The sequence below is a fragment of the Melospiza melodia genome, chromosome 4, assembly GCF_035770615.1.
Source record: "Melospiza melodia melodia isolate bMelMel2 chromosome 4, bMelMel2.pri, whole genome shotgun sequence".
Lineage (NCBI taxonomy): Eukaryota > Metazoa > Chordata > Aves > Passeriformes > Passerellidae > Melospiza > Melospiza melodia.
In genome coordinates, this window is record NC_086197.1 from 14008709 (window position 1) to 14021443 (window position 12735).

Genomic DNA, 12735 nt, shown 5'->3' on the forward strand with positions numbered 1-12735 from the left:
GCTGCATGGACATATCTAATTGTTCTGACCTATTAGATGCCAGAGTGTCTGTGTGTATATATACATATATATATATATATATATATATATGTATTCTTCTCCAGACTGGACAACATGTGTGAACATCCTTACTCTGTTCTTCCCTCAGCCCTGTTATTTTAACCAGTCCTTTCCCTGACAGACAGTACAGAGTAAGACATGAAAATCACAGGCCCTAAAAATCACAGGTGTTCTCTGCAGTTGCCTCTGCTGAGCCTGGCACAATGTGTTTGGGCTGGGATGCAGAAAATGCCACTGGACACCACAAAAATCCCATAATGGATGTCCTCGGCAGTTCTGGGGGAGGTTGTAGAACATCTTCTGCAAGGTTCCTCTCTCAGGAAAAGCTTTGTGCTGTTACATAAAAGACATCACAAGCATTATGTGCCACCCACCTGCTGCTCCTGTTCACCCCTGGAACAGGATTCTACAAAAAATCCTTGAGTCTGAGATGCAAATCCACCTGTTATCTCCATATGTTTATATAATCATATAAAACATATTATTATTTCTTAAATAATAAATATGTTCTTTTATAGTTTTTCCCCCCTGGAGCCTTGCTGGATGAAAAGTGTCGTTCCATAAAGTATTTTATTCATGGCTATGTTTATCCAGACTGTGACACCCTCTTCCAGAGACATTATCTAATTCTAGCATCTGAGAGAATCTTTGAATAAGATTTTGTGGTAACCACAAGTAACAAAGGGAGGAAGATTGTGGAAAGGTAAAAAGGCTGATCTTGATTTGCAGCCGGTGAGCTAAAAATTCCCTGCAGTCCCTCAGTCCTACATCCCAGTCTCTTTGTGCTGCTTTGCTCTTTAATAATGGCTTCTTTTTTTTTTTTTTTTTTTTTTAAAAAGGACAAGACAAATTGTCTAGCCACAAGAATTTAAACAATGCTTTTAATCTGAGTGAAGAAATGTACTGCACTGCTTGGCTGCCTTTAAAGTCTACTATTGCAATATGTCAGCAGAAGGTGTATTTGTAGAAGGGAGAGCTGTAGCTTAATGTAGCAGCACCATAAAGTTATTTATCCCTGCTGTGCTTGATTTACAATTCTCAATAAGTTCCTTGACTTTTTTTTTTTTTTTTCTGCTGAGAAACCTTGAGGAGGTGCCTGCAGAGGTGGAAGCAGGGGGTGATTCACTGCTCCTCACCCCTGGTGCTGCCCTTGCCTCTCAGCCAGACAAGCTGGTCCGTGATTAATTTTAATTCTTCTTTAAATAACCCGAGTTTTAAGAAAAGGGAAATTTCACTGCACTTTTTCATCTGAAATGCACTGAACAGCACACATTTTTCTTGAATGGAAATAAACATTTCCACCCTAAGGGCTGGTGACATCTTGATGCTCTTTTTGCGCAGATCAAGGGCCTGACATGGGCCTGCCTCTCCCCCATTGGTCTCCAGCTGTGTCCTTCCTCCCCCAGCCTGACACATTCTGCTTTACAGGGCCCCCAAATCCCTGATGGGATCTTGTGTGCACCCCTCTCCATGAGATGGGTTGAGTGGGTTGTGGAGGAGATTCCATAAATCCATGCAAAAGGACAGGGACTCTGATTTTGTCTCATTTCCCCTCAAGGGAGCCAGTGCCAGATGGTGCCCCAACAGACTGGTTGGGGATCAAAAAGTGTTTCCCATTAATTCCTGGAGTCCTCACTTTCCTGGACACACCAAAATGTGCATCTTGTGTTCACAGCCTTTGCAAAGAACTTGATACATGGCTTGTAAGGCCAGAAAGCTTGGCTGCTCCTGGGTGCACATATTTTCTTATCACTCATTTGGGTGGGTCTGTGCACTCCCTCAGTGAGAACAGCTCTGCACACAGATATAAATCCATGTATTGGAAAGCAGGGAGACAGATGGCCTCTATTAGCCCATGTAACCAAACACAGGATGCAGATGATCTGAAACAATTAGAATGGGAGTTTTCCTATCTGAGAGTTTTAAAGAGCTTTCATTCATCATGTGCTTAGTGGCATGGCTCTAGCTCCAAGGGTGTATCTGAGGGAGAGATTTTAAAATATTAATAATAAAGCTTTTCTGCTCACTGTAACATTATGATTGTAAAGGGTTTGCATGAGTCCTTAACACCAAAAGCATCTGATATGCATCACCCCAATTCCTTCATGCCAAACCCACCTTAATTTTTAGGAACAGTTCAGCAAACACTTATCTGGGACACTCCAATGACCAGCTCACACATTTTCTCCTAAGTGTTGCTTCTGAGTAACTCCTCCTGTTCAGCAGAAGTCTCTGTGAAAAGAAACCCAGTGTTTGTGCACGCCATGTGCCATAAATCACTTCAGCACACACTGAAGTTGGCCAGTCCTGGGTGAAAAGCAGGCAGATGTTGGACATGCCATGGCACAGCAGCTCCCCAGAGCAGATTGCAGTGGAGCAGGAAGAACTCTACAAAACTGCAAAGAAAGATTGAGTTAGGAGAGATGTAATTACCAAACCTGGACTATGTCCAGGACACTGGGGCAAACCCTCCTGCCTCTGCAAATTTGATTTTAACAACTTTAATTTTAAACACCTGATAGTCGTATTTCTTGCCAAGGGAACAGATTGCTGAGAGAGGCAGCATTTCCTAAATAGAAAAAAAAATCCTTAGAAAATTAAGAAAGGAAAGAAGAAAAACCAACAAGAGTTTCCTCCTATAAGATTTGTGACACCTCAGTGGGAAACCCATGAAATATCCACTACAAAACCACATTTTCTGGGTTGTAGGTCAGCTTAACTTATAGCACCCCACAGCTCAGGCCAATATTTCGCGCATGGAAGTGATGAATTGTAGAAAGTGAAACCACACAGGGGCATCAGCACAGGGAGTGCAGGTCAGAGCAGTACAGAAAAAACCCAAGAAGAACCTGCTAAAATAAGAACAAAACTCAGTTTATTTTGCTATTGAGACATATTTGTGCACCAGCATTTATTGGTGGCATTGCAAATATCCACCTCTGACAACCAAATGTTTCGACACACCAGGTTGCTTATGTGGAATTCAGTTGTGTCTACAGCCCTGCAACAAAACAAGCAAAGCAAAATGAGTACCTGAAAGAAAACTTCTTGCATAACACAGACTCTCAGGATATTGGGAGGAACGCTGCTGACCTTGGCTACCCCTGAGATTTGCCATGTGAGCAGAGCAAATCAGTTCTCACAGCAATTTGCAAACTTTGGAATAAGCAAGCCCTGACCCTGCTTCAGCACAGGGGGATGGAGTAGGTGATTTTCTGGATTCCCTTCCAGCCAGAAATTTCTGTCATATCAGGGCCCACTCCCAAAACCTATAAAGCAGGTTCCAAAAGATAATGGAAAAATAATAAAGCATCTACTACTGCAAGTTGTTAGGTGCTGCAGGAAGCCAGTGCTGCCCTGCAGAAGGGTGCCCCATAATAGTTTGCAGACAAGTGGCTTTAAGTAGAAGAAGCTGTACTTGCATCACCCTGAAGTAACTGGAAGCACATGGAGAATCTATTTTCCTGGCTTTTTCACCCAAGTGAAACAACCTTCTCCGGTTGCTGCTGAAAGGAATTTAATGAAATAATCTATATGTGAGATTATTTCCATGTTTGTACAAAACATGAAACAAGTGTTCGGGACTTGCTCTGCCCCATTCTCGGGCTCTGCTTGTGCTGCACATGGGACACATTTATCTCAGATGGAAAGAATCTGCAGCTCTGATTTCCCTGGGGTGTGTGCTGCTCACACCAGGGTGTTGGATACCCCTGGAAGAGCAGAGCCTGAGCTGTGGCTGCTGAGCACGTGGCCCTGGGTCACACAGGAACCTCAATGTCCCAAGAGGAAGAGGAGGGCTCAGGCAGGTGCAGCTGTACCTGTGTGCCATGCTGAGGATGCTGCAGCCTCCTGATGTGCAATCCTCACACCAATCCTCACGCCAGACCTTCAGTTCAAGGGCTGCATTAAAGCTGGCACTGTCACTGAGTTGTAACCAATTCCTTGCTCAGACTATGAGCTGTGGCTCGTGGGGAGAACATCCTCACACCAGACCTTACACCAGCACTGCCACCCTGCTCTGGGCACAGCCACCATGAGAAAGTGTCACTTTGGGGTTTGGGGGTGGCCACAAAGCCCTGCAGCCAAGCAAACCCAGGGATCAGCCTTGTTGTGGGCTTGGCTTGGCATGCCCAAGGCAGTGGATGCCCAGGGAATGCAGCAGAGCCAAGCTCTTGTGTGTTGCATTTTTAATCAGCTCTGCTGCCCCATTTCAAGAATGGGAGTGTTTACACTCACTATCAGAAAAAGCAGCACTATTTTTATAGCTTTGCTACATGCTGGCCTGTTCCCAGGTGCACACTGTTCAGCAAGAAAGTACAATTCACAAGTTGAACAAAATAACAAAATGTTTCAAGTTCCACAGTTTCTCCAGCAGCCTGGGAACAAAACATACTTATATTTTATCCACCCTGCTGGTGATGAAGCTCAGACACTCATCAGAGGTTTGTTATTATTTTTAGCCATGACACAGAGAAAACTTCCTTTTTAAAACCCTTGTATGTAGAAAGGAGGCAATGGCCTTACACAGCTATTTGTCCATTACACAGCTGCTTGTCCATTTTTTCTGAGCAAAGTAGTGAAAAGGACCAGAGCAAAACTTCAGCTTCTGTTCTTCTGTAGTGTAAATCAAGACAGTTTCAGCACAGAGCAGTGGAGGTGTCAGATAGCCCACACCAGGATGGGGTTAGGCCCTCTGATACAGTCTGATTTATCTGACACAGATTTTTAGTCTGTAAGAGATTAATTGCAAACAGTGGGGTGAAAACAGCATTTCTCTCTTCTTTTGTGTTACCCTATATTCTCAACTCTGGTATTCTGTCTCTTCTAGAACTATTAATGAATTGGATTTTTTAAATGCAAAGATGACTTCAATGAATTGGCAAGCAGAAAGACATCACCTTCTCTGACAGCAGGAAACTCTTCTGTACCCAGACCTTGAGGTCTCAGTCACACCACAGCTGAGGCTGTCTGTAAACATGGACAGGCCCAGTATCCAGCCAAGGTCTGCACCTTGCAGTCTCAGCACACTGAAATTCGACTCTCCGTCCATTGGTTTCTCTGGGTCTGGATTGAAGGCACTTGAGACAGTAATTAATGTTCAGACTCAGGTATTTATTATTTCTTATCAGTAAAACAGTCTCATAACTATGAATTCTGCAGCAAGGCACAAAATGGCCACAATCTCTTGTTACAAGGTCTTTTAAGACTAAACTATCCAGTTAAGAACTGACACCTAGATTATTTTCCCTTTTAACCCAATAACTGATCCCACAGAGCTGCAATGCAGACTTTTCTGCCCAATTACAAAATGCCACCCCAACCCAAGAAGGAGAAGAAGGAAGAAGAATCATGAAGAAGAAACCCAGGATGACACCCTGTGCCCTCCATCTTGCTTCCATCCACAACATACTGAAAATCCCAAAATCTAAATTTCTCACCAAGTGATACACCTACACTACTCTCTATGATCCATTTCACACTTCTGTGGATTCTATCTTGAAGTCTAGAATTTTTCCATAATTGAGGGTCAATTTTTTTGGGACAGCAGTGCATTGAGTCATTATTTTTCCCAATAAAGAGAAGCATTCCTTTTTCACTTAAAGACTTCATGATAACCTTGTGCATGGCCAACTTGAGGGCTTTCATGCCCAGCTCATATCACCCCAGTCAGAAACTAATTCTGCAATTAACCCTGCTACAACCCCAAAAGGTGCACAGTGTCATTGGTCTGCTTTAAAATTGCAAACACATGGAGCAACAGTGGTGCAATTTTTCTTAATTAGAGAAAATGACCAGACTTGAGAAAAAAAAAAAATTACACTGTTGTAATCACAAGCAATGCTTAAAAATTCACCCAAATATACAAAACTCCCAGCCCCATATCCCAATAATATGAAAGGCTTGTAACAGACTGGCCTAGCCCACAAAGTCTGTTCAGAAACAGACTGAAATCACAGTCTTGTGCCATTTGGGGGGAACCCAACAAACTCCTTTATTTATGTCTAAACACTCATAGCTTTTAACAGAAAAAAAGAAACACAGTAAACCCTCATGATGTTGCCCATAATGTGTTGCTTCCAGCACTTCTTCTGCACACACCTGACACACACACACACACACACACACACACACACACACACACACACAGAGACATGTTAATTTTTAATTTTTACTGCTCAGGAGAAGCCTGAGTTTGTTTAGATTTGAGACAAAAAGCAGCATCCATCACCTCCTGTCCTTCTAAACCCCTGACATTTACAGAGCTCTTTCCAAGCCAGTTCATTAAACACTGCCTGCATCTCAAGGCCATATGCAGCAGTATAATTTAGAGTGTATATTTTATAGGTTTCTTTTTCTGGTTTACCCGCTGATTATTATGTGCTGTAAAATTTCAATTATCCCAAGCAGTCAGGGGAATAAAAAAGGGAAATAAAAAGTAGGTGATGGAAAAGTGTGTGTTAACAAATGCCATAGAAAAGAAGCCAATGCAACACTCAGATTTCAGTGTTATTAATGCTCTTTTCTCTTCTCACAGACAGATTAGCAGTAGGAATAGAAAGCACAAAATGACAACAATGAAATAATCTCCCTCATTCTCACATGCAGCAGATATTTCAAACCCATGGGTGAAATTTTTCTTAATGTGGACAAACCCATGGGTGAAATTTGTCTTAGCTTTTCCTGTGCAAACTCACAGACCTGGGAGGAACAGCACAGCCCAAATTAAGGGCTGAATTTGGCCCAGCTAGTAAAAGGAAAGACTTGAAGGAGATGAGAACAAGCCTGCAAATTTTCCACATAACATGTAAGTTAACCCAAATCTTGATGTGGGGCAGATGTACAGGGATAAACTGGCTGCTGATATAAAGGGAAATGTTCCCAAATAATTTCACCTTTGTCCATTTACATCATTTACATTGACACCCAATGCCCCTCAGAGCTGCAAACACAAAATGCTGTACCTGAAAAAAAAAAAACACAGAAAGGGCTGGGAAATTTTATTCAGTGTGCCAAACCCATAAAGCTAGGATGGTGAAACTTAGTAAGGTGTCCCTGCTAAACCCAAAATAGATGGTATTGTGAACATGTGACAATATGAAAGGCCCCAGCTGTACAGTGACTTGTCCAAGCAATTTATTACACACTTACAGGTGTTTTAACTGTGTGCCACTTTCTCATGAACAGTGATTTTTAGTGCAGGTTCTCCTGGTAGTCTTAGGCAATTTCTGCATTGTCCAAACTTGTGAAGGCAAACAATTTCTCACCAAAGAGATTCCAGCTGATTGGGCCTGTCCCCATTCCAATGTGTGTATTTTCTGTTGTCACTGCTGCTGTCAGGATCACACCTCTGTGGGATGCCCCTGAATATCCACTGCCTGCACACCCAATGTTTGAAGGCTGGGGAAGCTTGGCACATGTTTCCAATCTTTCCTTGCTTTCAAGAACTTTTTTGCAGCAGCTTTCATATTCATTCTGACTTGCTTCTTTGCTGAGTAGTAACCTGGAAAATGCACAAACAGAATTAGGGTAGGACACTGAAAACAGCTGCTTTTCACAAAACCTCTCAAATCTTGTTTTTGTGTCAAATAAATAATTTTGACTTCCCTACAGCTCCTGAATGAACAAAACTGATACCTTTAGTGTGTCCCATATAAAGTTATGTAACACCAAGCAAAACAAAGGAAATGTGCTGGCCTTTATCCAGTTGAGATCAAAAGCCTTTGGACCCTCTTATGCAAGATGAGCAACGCAACATTTCACTCCAGTGCTGAGATCCCCTGCTGCAGTGCTTTCCTGGCAGAAATGGGGCTGGGGGCTTTTTCTCTCCTTAAAAGTGACAAAAAATATTTTATATTTTATATTTTATATTTTATATTTTATATTTTATATTTTATATTTTATATTTTATATTTAATATTTTATATTTTATATGCAGTATCAGAAGAATTATGTAAATGTGGAACTTTATTTCTGCTTATTAGGTCAAACTGCAGATTCAAGAGCTGCATAAAAGCTTACACTGTAACTGAGTTATAACTAATTCCTTGCTCACAGACTGTGAACTGTGGCTCATGGGGAGAACATCCTCTGCATTTTCATCTGTAGGTGCTGCTGAGTCTTTGCTTCAGGTGCAAACTTAAGTCATCCTTACCTACAGAAATGTGATTATAACACAGGAGTTCCCCTATGAGTTCCTTCTCTGCTTCCCAATCTTGCACAAAAAAAAAAAAAAAAAAAATCCCCCAACATAATTTTTACAGGTCACAGGGCAGAACTAGCTGAAATGGAAGGTAGGTGGGTATTTATCTTTAGAGTTCATGGGGTTTACCTGGTATAAATTGTTTATATTCATAGCAATGCATTTGTTTCAATTTCAGTTCAGGATGATATTTAAACCTGAGCTTTCCACACTGTCAATTTGGCAGCAGCTATCAGGTCCTCTCAGCATGAAGTCTTGCTTTCATTTCAAAGCAGAACATTACTGGCAGCATGACTGGAATTCTGCAGGCTTTGACTGCCAAGTTTGTGCAGAGAGATTCCTGCAGCCAACTTCCTTCAGCATGTGTCTGCATGGCACTGTGGTACCTGAACCAGCCCTAAGTCAAATTTTTGGAGCAGAATGTCATCCCAAGGAGAATTTAACTCTGTTAACTCTTGGTAGAAAAGCTAATCCTGCTATTACCATAACCCTCTGTAGTCTCTTGGTGGAGCAATAAAGAAAAAAAAATCTAAATTACCAAATGTGATCTTTACTATTTATTTCTTCCATTTAAAAGGCTTCTCTATAGCTAACCTTCATTTAGTTTTGGGGAAGGAAATGCATTAGGAATTATGCTTAGCAGATGAAATTCAGAAAAGACTGAGAGAGTTGCTTCTTGGGGACTCTAGCTGGTCACTGTGACCCTGAGATAGGTTAGAAAGTCTCTTTTCCCAGCCTGGTGCTTGAAGAAGGAGTCAGAATGCTTCATTTCTTGATCTCAAGGTTGTTTATAGTATCTTATCTGTAAAATTCTTTCTCCTGTCCAGCTGAGGTCTGCTCAGCAGGACAGACAGAGACACTCTGCCTGCCCTCAGGATGGTGTTATGTCTTTATACTAAAAACTACATGTACACTATTTACAATTACTTTCCAATACCTATCACCTATGTTAGACAGTGAGCTTCTACTCTAAACCAATCTAAAAGTGCCACCATCACAGCAGAAGATGGAGGCCAAGAAGAAGAAGGAGAAAGGCTGGACACGCCCAGATTCCTCCATCTTGCCCTCCTGAACCCCCATTCTAGAAAAACCCAAAATCTACTTTTTCACTTCTTGATAAATTCACTATCATTCTACTTAATTTGTCGTGGCTTGCAGATCTTCATCAAAGGTTGGTAACTTGCTCCAGGGGTCATAATCAAACCCACAGGCATCCTGGGCTCTGTGCCAGGGGCTCTGAGCCCTCTGGCAGGGCTCTTGGCTGCTCAGGACAGCCAGAGGGATGTCCTGGGTCCTGACAGGAGTGGAATTCCCATTTCTGCCAGTGAAGGTTTTTAGCAGGAGCCCAACAGCTCAGGTGGCCACAGGATGAAGGCTGATTTCCAACCTGAGCAGCCAGGGGGATGCAGGTTCCCCAGAGCCACGTTTGGATGGTGTAGCCTCCACCTAAAATGCCACACAGAGTCCATGGGAATTGGCTGGTTTGCCTGAGGAGCCCCAAGGAGTACTTGGAATGGCACAAATAAGTGAAAGGGCTGGAACTTGTCAGAAAGAAACTCTGGCTAGAGAGACCTGGGAGGGAAAGCTTCCTGTTGTTCAAATAAACCTGCCCAAATAGCTGCTTTCCTTTCTCCCCAGCATCTTGCATGGATTCTCTGCTTCACAAGTAGGACAGCCTAATGGAAACACAGGGTTTTTACCAATTTTCTCTCTGACTCTTAGCAGAGGAGGCAAGGATTTATGGATGTGTCCCAGGAGAGCCAAGGTCTAAATGCAGCAGCCAGAGGCAAGCCACAAACCTTGGAAGAGAAGAGCTGGCATGGAGCACCCACCTTGCCAGTGGCAGGGGAAAAAAAAAGAAGGAAAAAAGGAAAAATAGTTGCATTGGACCTGCTTTTTGAATTTGAGACTCCCGGAAAACAGAGCAGAGCCATTCTGGGTCCACATCAAAAAGGAGCAAATGGAGATGGAATATATCTATATAAAGTGGGTGGGAAGTAGAAGGAAAAGCCTACTTTTGTGCTGGTTGTCTCTCAGCATGATGAGGAGTCAAAAGCAGCAGTAAAAACTCTCATTCTTCTATTCTGGAGGCTCCAATGTCCACAAAACCCCATGGCTGGGTTCTAACATATCGATATTTATTTCTTGCTGCCTTTGGTGGCCTAAATTAAAAGCACATTGTTGGATTTCAGTGTAATGCATTACAGTGTTCTTGCTGACCAGAGCAGGACACAGATAACCAGGATCAAACCCAGCCTCAGATCCTAATCCCAAAGCAACCTTCCCTTATGGGATGGCAGGAGGTGAGCAAAGGGATGGAGGAAGGGGTCAGACCCTGTCTGTAGGTGTGACTTTCCCTGCCTCAGTTTTACCTGAATTACTTCAGTTGTGCCCAGAGGGACAGGGTGACGCCAGAGGGACACATCTGATGTTTAGCCGGCAGTGAGGAGGATCTGTGCAGTGGGAGAAGGATTAAGAGGCCTCATCTCCAGGCACCACCAAAAGAGAAAGCTGCAAATGATTTTTCCTGGCCCATCTTGCACACCTACAGTCCTTGGGGACAAGAGGACTGGTTGCTAAAGTGCTTTCTCTTATGAAAACACATGTGAGAAAGTGTTAAACTGCAGCGTGGTGTTTTGGTTTCTACATCCCCTGATGAAATGTTTCTTGCCTGGGGAAAACGGGAGCGGAAGAAAAATATCCCCTGGAAATATCTGCATAATTTACTCCCACACACCTAGTGAGAGATTTACAATTGAACAGCAGTTCCCCTGAAACCATCACCACATTGTGCTCTGAATTACACTTTTGTACTCCTACCTGCAAATTATACTGTTAATTAGTTAATGGCTGTAAAGTGCTTTGGAGAAGAAAAGAGCACTCATTAAATACCATTGTTCTGCTCTCCAGTGTGCAATGTTCCACTCTTCATTAATCTCCAACCTCTTCCCCAACCTCTTGCTAGCAATTAAGTTTCATAATCTCAAGTAGCAAATTAGTCTGAGATCTGCATCACTGTTCAGAATGCCTTTCCTGAAACTTTAGCTTCAACTGTATTCTAGAAAATTTCAAGCTGCTGTCTTACGTGAAATTCCCAAATGAAAATCCTTGATCTATGTCTTGGAAAGCTCCCTTTGGATAAACCAAAACCTGGTTTCCTTTCCTTGTCCTTTCCTATAGACAAGGGAAATCTAATGTATGGGATGAGATTTTTCAGAGAAGCTCAAACCCCAGTGAGAAGAGCAAACAAGGGCCCAGATGCTCAGAAGAGCTCAGCATGCAGAATACTGGGAACTAAACCTTTTTTCACAGTGCTGAAACCCACTCTTGGCAGCACACCCTGGTGAGAGGCATTTGAAAACTTAGCCCCTTCTGCCACCCAGCCAAATTTAAGATGGATTTGCCCTTAAAATTCCTGGATGCCTTCACTGAGTGCAACATCCAGGCTGAAGTTAGCAGGAGACCTGGCTGCTCTCTCTGGTTTCTGCTTTAGATGGCTGAACTGTGCTCCTTGCTGGACTTGGGAAAAGATGCCCACAGCCAAACCTACAGGCAGGCAAAAAAGCCAAAAAGGAAGTGAAAAATGTCCTGTAAGGCAGAGCAGCAAAAGACAGACGGCACAGAAGTTCTACCTGGAGAAAACAACCATGATTATCACCTTAAACAAGGGAAAGGGCCTGAAAAAATAAAGATTTCTATGACAACAAAGTCTGATGGCCACCACTAAAGTACAGAAGACAGATTTAATCTAATAATCTCTGTTCTGACTGCTTTTACCACAATTTATTTTGCTGTGTCAGCCAAGATGGAAGTTGAAGATGATCTGGGCAGTCTCCTGATTCTTGCCTGGTATTTTCATTCCCTTTTCTTTTGAGCAATTCTTGCCTGAGAAATGGTCACAGTCAACAAAAACACTGCCTTTCCTACAATGGCAAATCCCAAGCAAACAACCAGTAGGTGGATTTCCTATTTCCAAGAGACTGCCAGGAGGACAGAAGAGATGAGGTTTTGCATGTAAAGTGGGGACATGGTAACACAGAGAAATTTTGCAGGTTTCATAGACCAGAAGGGCATAAACATACCAAATAAATTAACTTACTAATTCCTGCACCGGGTCTTCAATTTCTGGAAGAGCTTAAAAATATGTTTTAAAAATATGTCTTAAAGGTCATTAAATTCTTTCTCTCTCTTTGGATCAACAAAATTCAGCCCCCGCTCACAAGCAGTGGATAGTCTTAAAAAAAAAAATAATTCTAAAGAAATATTAGCAAACAGCCAAATTCCAGATTTGTTGTGCTACTGAATTCTAAAGGGCATAAAGAGTCTGGGAACAGAGCTGAGAGCTATAAACTGGTGATTTGTTTCCAGACCATGCAGTCAGGCAGAGTTCCTGCAGGACCTGAAGCTTCAGCTTTGGTCCTCAAGACCTCAAAGGGCTCTCCTGCCACAGCAAACACAAATCCAGCTGTGGCTGG